General features: G+C 33.4%; 1 non-coding gene across 1 annotated transcript; it reads right to left on the minus strand.

Moving 5' to 3' along the window:
- Positions 1 to 422: 422 nt before the first annotated feature.
- LOC111720554 lies at positions 423 to 589 on the minus strand. The gene has a single exon (XR_002770196.1). It is a non-coding gene; the product is annotated as a U1 spliceosomal RNA (small nuclear RNA).
- Between the last annotated feature and the right edge of the window lie 10039 nt (positions 590 to 10628).

The raw sequence follows: 10628 nt of genomic DNA on the forward strand, positions 1-10628 counted from the left end.
TGTGGGCTATGGAGACCCAGAGGACCAACTTGAACACCAGTGTACCTCATTCCTCAATACACACACACACACACACACACACACTCACACATACACACACACACATATAAAACATCATCTTTTCAAAAGAACAGGACTGTTTTCAGGAAATCCTTGTCAAACTTATTCCCAGTAGACAGCAGAAGACAGAGATGTGAAGGCCACCAAAAGACTCTCCTGTCAGTCTCCCTGAAATTTTCACATTAGTTATTCATTTAGTTTATGGTATTAAAATCCACTGATAAAATTCCAAGAGACTATTTTTGGGAATTAACATTTTCTAAAGCTGAATCCAAAAAAAAAAAAATTTCATTGAACTTCAAATAAAATTTAACAAACACCTGATGAAATCATGGTCAATTAAGCCATTATCATGTATTAATTAAAGTTTTTTTTTTATTTACTTTTCCCCCACTACCACAAATTATGCAGTCGAGTTTCCTGAATTTGAGAAAATTGCAGGGGTCAGCCCATCCTGAGTGCAATGGATAAGCCTCACTCTGGAGAAACCATTTTTGTGATCATGGAATCACCCCTGCCAGGTAAGTATAATTCAAGGTATTATTATTAAAGGAATGTGAAGATAAGTAATTTTTGTGAAAAGGAAAGAGATAATGAAAATTTCAGATCATGGAATATTTATTCCTAAGGAATTCAGGACCCTGAATAGTCAGTAATAAGGCAACATTAAGACCCAAGACAAAAAGAAAAGATGGATGCATAGCATAAAAATATGAAGGGAAGAGTTATTAAAGATAAAGGGATCAATAACTCCCTTTTGAAGTAATCCTGCCAATTTATCTTCTTTGTTGTTGTTTTCCTGAAAATCCCAGAAAGAATGCAAAGACTCTAACTCAACAAGGATTTCCTATGTGCAAAGTACTGTACTAATTATAGCATACAAAGTATTCCAAATATACTAAGACTAACAGAAAAATGGTGCCTGTATTCAAGGAGCTTATATTTTCCAGGGAAATATAGCTTACAAATGGTTAAACATAGTAGTTGTGTCTGATTTTTCAGGGCAATCATAAGTTAATGAGGGAAATTCCAAAATAACTATAATTTTTAAATGTTATTGCACGCCATGTTCAGCAACTTCCATGAAGGTTGAGAAGTCAACTTATTTCTTTATTTTGAAACAAAAGAGTGATAATTTCTTTGGATTTACATGTTGCACAATGATTACTGATCAAAGATGTTTCTTTACTGACTGAGTGCTCAGAAGAAATAATCAGATTAGTTGCCAATTATCTTCAACATACTACATATTCCCCTTATTACTTGTTTCTCCAGTTCATCAACATTTAATAAATAGTTACTGAATCCAAGGCACTATGCTTGGGATACAAGGTCAAAAATAAAATATCCTATTTTGGATCAGCTTGCATTCTACTAGAGGAGGACAATTCTATGCATACAAAGAGAAATAAAGAAAGGATAATTTGGTTGAACAGAGAAACAGAAAAACAGAGGGAGAAAGAGAGAGAGAGGAAGAGTTCGGAGAAAGACAGGAAAGGTTTCCTATGTGATATAGCATCCAAGGGGAGTGGAAAGAAAATTATAATTTTAAGAGACTGTAATGATTCCATATTACAAATGGTTGCAAAACTAAATTGACTAGACACTGTTATTGTGAGGCTGGATAAGGATGAGGGGCAGAAGAATAAAGACAAATCCTTAGAATATCTAATTGTAGAAGGCCACAAAAGGATTTAGATGGTTAGAATGCATGTGGCTGGCATATGTCATCTATTAGGAATATACTTACTTTAGCCTTGGACACAGAAATTCCCAGATCTTCAAATACTACTAATCTCAAGAAATCTTGGATAATATTGGATAATCTCTTGTAGTATCTTCAAAGAACAATATTTCTAGGCTGTTCATTTCACCATGGATCTCACAAGCTATTATTTACTAAGTTAATTACTTTAGTTTACTAAGAAATAGAATCTGGATCTCCTTCTTTTGTTTAATTATCTCAGTTTCAGTGAAAGCTTATAAATGATATGAGGAATATGGTGTGCCTAGAGTACAATTGGAACCCTAGGAGATTACATAATTATAAAAAATGTTTGCTTATGCATATCAATAGTCAATGGTTCTGACCATTGGTTTTAAACAATAGAAATATTAGCTTTCCACGGCAAAATGAAGATACAGGCTGGGTGTTTGGAAGCAAAGGTATAGATATCAGAGTTAATAGCTAGGAAGACTACAATAATTTTTCCTCTTAGGACAGATTTCCACTTATTTGAGATGGGTTGCTTGTAGTACTGTTTGGATATTGGAACCTGGACTAGACACCATAGTGATCTTTTTATGCTGTTAAAGTCTGTGAAACATTATAGCTAATTTCCCAAGGATCACTTCACACGAAACCAAATGTGTTTGCTGGCTCGATTCCTATGTCTGTCAAAGGTAGTCCCAATTTCCCAGTCACTCAGATTCAAAACTTTGGAATCATCTTTGAATCCTCCCTGTCCTTTGACCCCAACATCTCAGTCAATTGCCAAGTGTTGTCAATTTTTCCTTCACAATTGCTCTAGCACCCATCCCTTCCTTTTCATTCCCCTGCTACCACTCTTGTTCAGGCCCTTGTTACTTTATGGCCTGACTATGTAATAACTTCCTAATTGGTTTCTATGCCTTTCTTCTCTTACCCATTCCCTTCTGCTGTAACCTATACACCATCACCAGATTAATCTTCCTAAAAAAATACTTTGATCATATTACTCCTCTATTTAAAAGCCTTTAAAGTCTCCTGATTAGTTGGTAGAATAAAATTAAAACCCTTAAGTTTAGCAATGAAAGCTTATTTATCTTTCTCCTTTTGCTATTTACCATCATGTAGCCTCAGAGATATGCTGCTCACTTTTTGCCATATTGCCAATGCTTCATATTGTGGCTGACTGTTGTGTCCTACAGCTCCTGCTCTGTAACTCTGTTTAATTGGTAGGTAAGAATTCATCACACCGAGTCAATCTCAAACTTGGCACACTGAATGTCAGATATCTTCTTGCCATGTTGCCATGTGGGCTTTCTTTTCCATTAATCTCGCTCTTTTCCTTTTTTCTGTCTCTCGTTCTGAGAATAGTAATCAACTCAACTTTAACTTCCTGGAAAATTATCCATCAGTCAATTCTCTTTGATTCTCTCTTATCATTCCTCTTATAGTATCTGTCAAATACCCTGTGACTCCACTCATCATTCCTGTGATTTATTATATTACAACAACTTTTCCTGGCCACCATCCCTCTACATGTGTTGATTTTTCTCCTATTAAAATATAAATTCTTTGAGAGTAGGTACCATCTTATTTCTATTCCCAAGGATTAGCATACTACTTGGTAAAAGTTGTTTGTTGTTCAGTTGCTTCAGTCATGTCTGACTGTCTCTGATCCCATTTGAGGTTTTCTTGGCAGAGATATTGAAGTATTTTATCATTTCATTTTACAGATAAGGAAAATGAGGCAAGCGGGTTTAAATGACTTTTCCAGGGCCTCACAGTTAGTAAATATCTGAGACCAGAATTAAATTTACATCTTGCTGATACCAGGCCTGATAATCTTTACACTGTATCAAAACACTAAAATACCTTTTCATTCACTCATTCATTAATTCATTCGTTCATTCGTCCATTAATCCTGCCATATTTTTTTCATTAGGGGCAGCAAATGGCTACTGTATTCACTTGGGGCCATGAATAGCTGAGTTTGAATCATACCTCAGATATTTACTATTTTTGTGACTCTGGTCAAGTCAACTAGCCTCTCATTTTCAGGTTGCTCATCTTTTTGTTGTTCAGTTGTACCTCCTCTCTGTGACCCTGTTTGGGATATGATAGAAGCATTGGGATGGTTTGTCATTTCCTTCTCCTGCTCATTTTGTAAATAAGAAAACTGAGGGAAACAGGTTTAGGTGAACTGTCCAGGATCACACAGCTAATAAATGCTTGAGGCCAGATTTGAATTCAGGTTTTTCTGAGTGTAAGCATGATATTTTATTGCTGCTTAACTGTCTTCTTTATCTTTAAAATGGGGATAATAACACTTGTGACACAGTGTTGTTGAAGTCTTAAATGAAGTAATATGCACAAAATCCTTTGGAAAATTTAAGTACTATGTACATGCTAGATATTATTTTTATTACTATTGTTTCACCTTTGTGTTATCCCATATAAAATGAAAATAATAATACTAATAATCTTGTTTCACAGGATTGTTATGAGAATCAAATAAAATAAAATATGTAAAATACTGACATAAAAGTTTATTATGAATTTATTATGAGTAAACTGCACTATTTTCCATTGTCCAAATTATTTTATACATTTTTGCTTTCATTTTTTTCCTAATGTTTTTTCATGCCATTCCTGTTTTGAGTATTGCTTTCTCCCTGATTTTCTCTTAATTTTAATTATTCATCTCCTTTCCTTTATTTCAAGACTCAATACATATGACACCTTTTTTTAAAGCTTTTTATTTTCAAAACATATGCACAAATAATTTGACATTGACCCTTGCATAGCCTTGTGTTTCAGATTTTCTCCCCCTTCCTCCTATCCTTTCTCCTAGATGGCAAGCAATCTAATTATATATTAAACATTTTAAAATATATGTTAAATCCAATATGTATAAACATATTTATACAATTTTCTTGCTGCACAAGGAAAAAAAAAAACAAAATGCAAGTGAACAACAACAAAAAGAGAAACAATATTGTGTTGTGATCCATACTCATTTCCCACAGTCTTCTCTCTGGGTGTAGATGGCTCTGTTCATCACAAGATCATTGGAACTGGCCTCAGTCATCTCATTGTTGAAAAAAATCATGTTCATCAGAATTGATCATCATATAATATCGATTTTTCCATGTACAATGATCTCCTGGTCTGCTCATTTTACTCAGCATCAGTTCATGTAAGTCTCTCCAGGCCTCTCTGAAATAATTCTCCTGATCATTTCTTATAGAACAATAATATTCCATAACATTCATATAATATCACTTATTCAGCCATTCTCCAACTTATGGGCAGCTACTCAGTTTCCAGTTTCTAGCCACTACAAAAAAGGGCTGCCACATTTTTGCACATGTTGGTCCCTTTCCCTCCTTTAAGATCTCTCTAGGATATAAGCCCAGTAGAAACACCACTGGATCAAAGGGTATGCACAGTTTGATAACTTTGTGAGCATAGTTCCAAATTGTTCGCCAGAATGGTTGGATCCATTCACAATGCCACCAACAATATATCAGTGTCCCAATTTTCCTACATCCCCTCAAATATTCATCATTATATTTTCCTGTTATTTTAGCCAATCTGAGAGGTGTGTAATAGTATCTCAGAGTTATCTTAATTTGCATTTTTCTGATCAGTAGTGGATATATATATATATATATTTAACAATAGCTAATATGACATAGCACTTTATATAGAAATATAATGGTTAATTATATGTAGCAACTATTATGTGCACAGTGCTTTACAATTGTTATTTCTTCTGAACCTCACATCAGTCTTGTACAGTTTGGGCTGTTACCATTCCCATTTTATATATGAAAAAGCTGAGGCAAACAGGGGTTAAGTGAGTTGTCCAGCTAATAAGTGTCTAGAGATAGATTGGAACTCAGGTTTTATTTTTTACTTTGAGTCTAGAACTCTATCTATTGTACTACCTAACTGTTCTTTAGTCTCTGGGAAGAACCTTCAATTTCAAGTCTAAAGACTCACAAATCCTGGAGTATTTACAATTTGTAAATCCTATATAAGATTTAAAAATTATCATATTTTGCAGTTCTTTACATGTATTTCATTTCACTGGAAACAATACAATTCATTAAGCATCTACTATGTGCCAGGCACTGTGCTAAATGATGGGGATATAATTAATAAAAAGAAAGACAGTGTCTACCATGGAGGAGCTGGATATAGATAATATATATGTGCAATCCTTTTAAACATATTTCCATATTTTTCATGTTGTGCAAGAAAAATCAGAACAAAGGCGGGGGGAAAGAGAAAGAAAACAGACAAACAAAAAGGTGAAAATATGATACTTCTATCCACATTCAGCCTGCATAGTTCTCTCTCTGAATGTGATTGGCATTTTCCATTCCAAGTTTATTAGAATTGTCTTTTTATATATAAAATATTTTTAAGATCTTACTATGTGTCAACCTCTGTGCAAGACCCTGGGTCCCTACTGAGACAGCATTTCAACCCATGGGCTAATCCAGCCAGAATAAAATGCATTCTAGTTTTAAAAACCTATGAAGATGAAGATTTTTTACAACTTATCTTAGTAATATAGTCGAATATTTAATACTCTTAATAATTCCTTATGTTTAACTTAAATCTCCATTATCTATGCCAAACATATCACTTGCCTCTTCTCTATTCTAGAACATCAGTGTTACCATAACTTTATAATTCCTGAGTTACAGTTCCTGCTCTGTACTATGATATGCTCAGAGTTCTTACTAAACTTGGATCACTGTGTAACACATTAACAAGTATGTGTATATGTGTGCATGTGTGTTTGTGTGTTGAATAATGCTTTTATCTTTCTTCATCATTCTGGTTTTCTCACCACTTAATTATCCATTCAACTCTCTATATTGGAAATTCTCAAAACTCTTTGTCCCAAAACTATTAAGGATGACCAAAAGCTTCTGTTTATATTGATCAATAGTTAATATTAGAAATGAGAATTGATGAATTTCAAATATTTATTCATCCATTAAAAGCAATAATAATAAGTTCATTACATGTTGATAGAAATACCATTTTTATCAAAAATATTTTTGACAAAGTATTTAGTGAAAAGAATTACATTTTTTTATATAGTTTTGCCAAATATCTTTAATATCTGGCTAAATAGAAGACAGTAGATTCTCATATCTGCTTTTGAATTAAATCATTTGTTTTGATTGAAATATATGAAGAAAGTCTGACTTCATAGAGATATTTAATTGGAAAACAGAGGAGTACTTTAATAAGCAAATAATATCTTGATGTTTTTGTGAAAATAGTTTTGACCTCACAAATTCCCTGAAAAGGTTTTGAATGCCTCTAGGGGTATATAGACCACACTTTGAGAACCCTCACTCTAAATAAGACTGCCCCTCCTCAAATTCTCCAGGTCCCACTTTACACATCAGTCTAAGAACTGCAAATGATGTTGAATAAATAGCTGAGTGCTCTCGTGGGCGAAATTATAAAGTTGGAGGTTTGGTTTGGTTAAGCACCCAACTTAAAACTGCTTCTTTAAAATAGTATAACCTTTACTGTAAAATGTGACTATGGATAAAAAAGATTTTTAATGACCTGTTCTTTCAATATTACATAAAGTTGATCATTTAAAAAATCCTTCTAGCCATAATATTAAAATAGTTACCTCAAATAAACACATTAGCACAGACAACAGAGCTTTGACAGTAGAGTCTGACTTTGCTTTTTTCATGATTTAAATTTTACTCTGATGGAAAAATAAATAGTAATATAACTTCACTCACCTGAAGTATGAATTTCTTCATTGCATAGATATTTAAAACTTATTTGTTTTGTGTAATACAAATGAAACATCATACATTTTATTTTTTAAGAACCTCTATTCTTAGGTAGGAAAAAAGGAAATACTCATATGCAATATTTGATGCAATATTTGAAATTTCATCAGATTCAATATTTGTGTATGGTATTGTTGCTGTTGTTTGTCCTTTGTTCTAAAAGAAGATTATGACAACAAGGAGGTGATGCCATGACATGCAGTAAATTGGATTTAAGTGAGGGAGGGTAGTACAAGTTCATCTCCTTCCAGTTTCCCCTCCAGAGCCATCTGAGTGCAGTGGCAAGATGTAGATGAAGATGACTGGAGATAACTCTGGATGAAATGGGAAATCCTGACCTTTTTAAGCTAAAGCCTACAAAAAGTCTTAGTTTGACTGAGATTCCACTTATTCAGTGATTAAGGCTAGATAGCAACTGAGGCAAAGAATTTCCTCTTTCACCTAGTCCAAAAAAATCTAAATAAATAAGTGGATCTAGGAAGGTAAGACACTTCGGGTTTCTAGACAAAGAAGAAATGGCTATTAATTACATTTAATCTGAATCAATCAGAACCCAAACCTAGCCTAGGACCTATTAGCCAATTAGAATCAGATTAGTTTTGGTTTAAGTTCTGGTCCTTAAAAAGAAATCTAGCCAGTAAACCCAAAGTGTAAAAGAGAAAAAAAAAAAATACTTTTAAGAGCATCTGTAAATGAAGGTATGATAACCTATTAAGCAGAAGGAGAAAGGAGGAAAGGGAAGGAGGTAGGGAGAAAAGAAGGAAAGAAGTTTAAAAAAAAGGAAGGAAGGAACAGAATGGATCCTGAATGGAGTAGATCTGTTAAGTTAGGAAGTCTTGATTTAATTGGATGAAACTTAGACATATCCAGAAGGATGAAAATATGGCTACTGTCAGCTAAGCAGCAGGAACTTAAGAAATAACTGATGAAATTCCAAAAAGCTTCTGGTGAAACATACTATCCATTTCCAAAAAGAGAAATAATGAATTCATAATACAAATTGAAGCATATCTTTCTTTCTCCATTTCTTTCTTTTTCTTTCTTTTTTCTTTATTCTTTCCATCTTTCCTTCCTGTTTTCTTTCTGTCTTTCTTTGTTCCTTCCTTTGTTTCTTTTTCCTTTCTTTTCTTCTTTCTCTCTCTTTCTTTGTTTTTTTTCTCTCTTTCCTTCTCTCTCTGTTTCTATGGCTAATAGAGTAATTTATTTTACATTAATATTTTTAATATTCATAATTTCCTTTGCAGTATGAGACTAAGATGAGTAGAGAATTCAAAACTAAAAAAAAAAGGAATTCAATTTAAAAATTAGAATAAAAAAAAGGAAAAAATAATAATGAATACAGATAATACTAAATCTCTGAGAAAAAAAAGTGGGGGGCATGTGTTGGGATGAGTTTTCTTACCTTAGGACTTAAGCTAGAAGTGATTTTAGAAATCATTGAATACACCTCTCTTTTTGTATGTTCATATAACCTAATGAGGGATGTGAAGTGATAGGTAGGGAGAATTGGTAAAATTGGGTTGGTGATGGAAAATGATTCATTAAGCAATTCAGTAATCATTTATTTAGTAACCACTATGTTAAAGAGATTGTAATAGTTTTTAGAAATAAGGAGATAAAGATTGAACTGTGTCTGTCCTCAAGGATGGCTATACTCTAATAAGTTGCATATAATGGCAATTCATTACCCAGAAGTAATTACTAGAAGTAAGTATAAGTAGTAGAGGTCACACCAAAGGTTTGTTGGTAAATGTGGAATGATCAACTATGGAAATCTCTCCCTTCCCCCTTAGGACATGCTTTTAAATTTTATCTTCATAAGTAACATTTTCTTAAGTTTAGAAATTCAACAAATCAAAAATTACATTCTAATTTATAGCCTTTGCTGATTTTAGCAATGGGATCACATTGAATACTTTAATAAATCTTCTATAAACTCATTACATTATTATATCATTACATTATTCTATAAACTCATTATCTCTTTCTATTTCTAAAACACTTTCTGAAGTATGAAGTGATTAAGCTAATTGTATGTTGACATTCCTCTTTTGAACCTTTATCTTAGAGAAAATCATCTAATATACTTTAGCCTATTTAGCCATCTAATAGTCCTTTAGCCAGACTATTCTATCACTACTCATCTACTTATAGCTTTTACAATGTCTTAGGACATTCACTAAAGATAGGTGGTTATCCAAAAAATCTATAAGGTATTTTGCAACATTGTCTATAGAAATTCTTCATGTCAGAGAGTACATTGTAGAAGAAGTCATGAGTTGGGAGAGGAATATATTTAGCAACTAAATGAAATTTAAAAGAAAGTGTTAGTGAGTGTCATAAAGCCAGGAAAGCAATAATAGCCTATTCTAACATTACAGAGACTAAAGGGCTTTGACCTTTCTCTTAAATTTAATGATTAGATGCTATTGCCTAGGCCCAATTCTGATACCTTGGGATATCATGGGATGAGTTGGAGGCAAGTTCCTGCTTTAGAGTTCCAAAAACATGTTAAGAAAGCTCAAGATACCTGGGTAGCCTGAATGTGCATTGCCCTTATCATAGACAGCACAGTGTTAAAGACCAGTGGATGTAGGGTAATGGTATCTATCTTCAAATCCACTTTCTGTTGCTTACTTATGTATATTATTATGAGCAATTAAATTTACCACTCAAAGTCTCAGTTTTTTCAACTTTGCAATGAAAAAATTGGATTAGAGTATTGTGCCACAGTTCCCTTTTATTGTTCTGCCTCAGTTTCCCTAAATTATCCTGACTCGTTTCCCTGAATTGTTCAGCCTAAATTCCTAATTGTTCTGCTCAATCCTGTAATACCACCTCTCCCTCCTAATCATGATGATTCAGATAAGGAGAAAAACCTTCTATCTTAGACATCATCAGAATGTCCATTGCCTCTCCACATCCCCAACTTATCAGAATGTTTGGTGCCTCTCCCCATTGTGTTATCCCTACTTATCAGAATGTCCAGTGCCTCCCCCAACTCTGTCAGAACCGGA

Source organism: Sarcophilus harrisii, chromosome 4 (genome assembly GCF_902635505.1).
Source record: "Sarcophilus harrisii chromosome 4, mSarHar1.11, whole genome shotgun sequence".
NCBI classification, from domain to species: domain Eukaryota; kingdom Metazoa; phylum Chordata; class Mammalia; order Dasyuromorphia; family Dasyuridae; genus Sarcophilus; species Sarcophilus harrisii.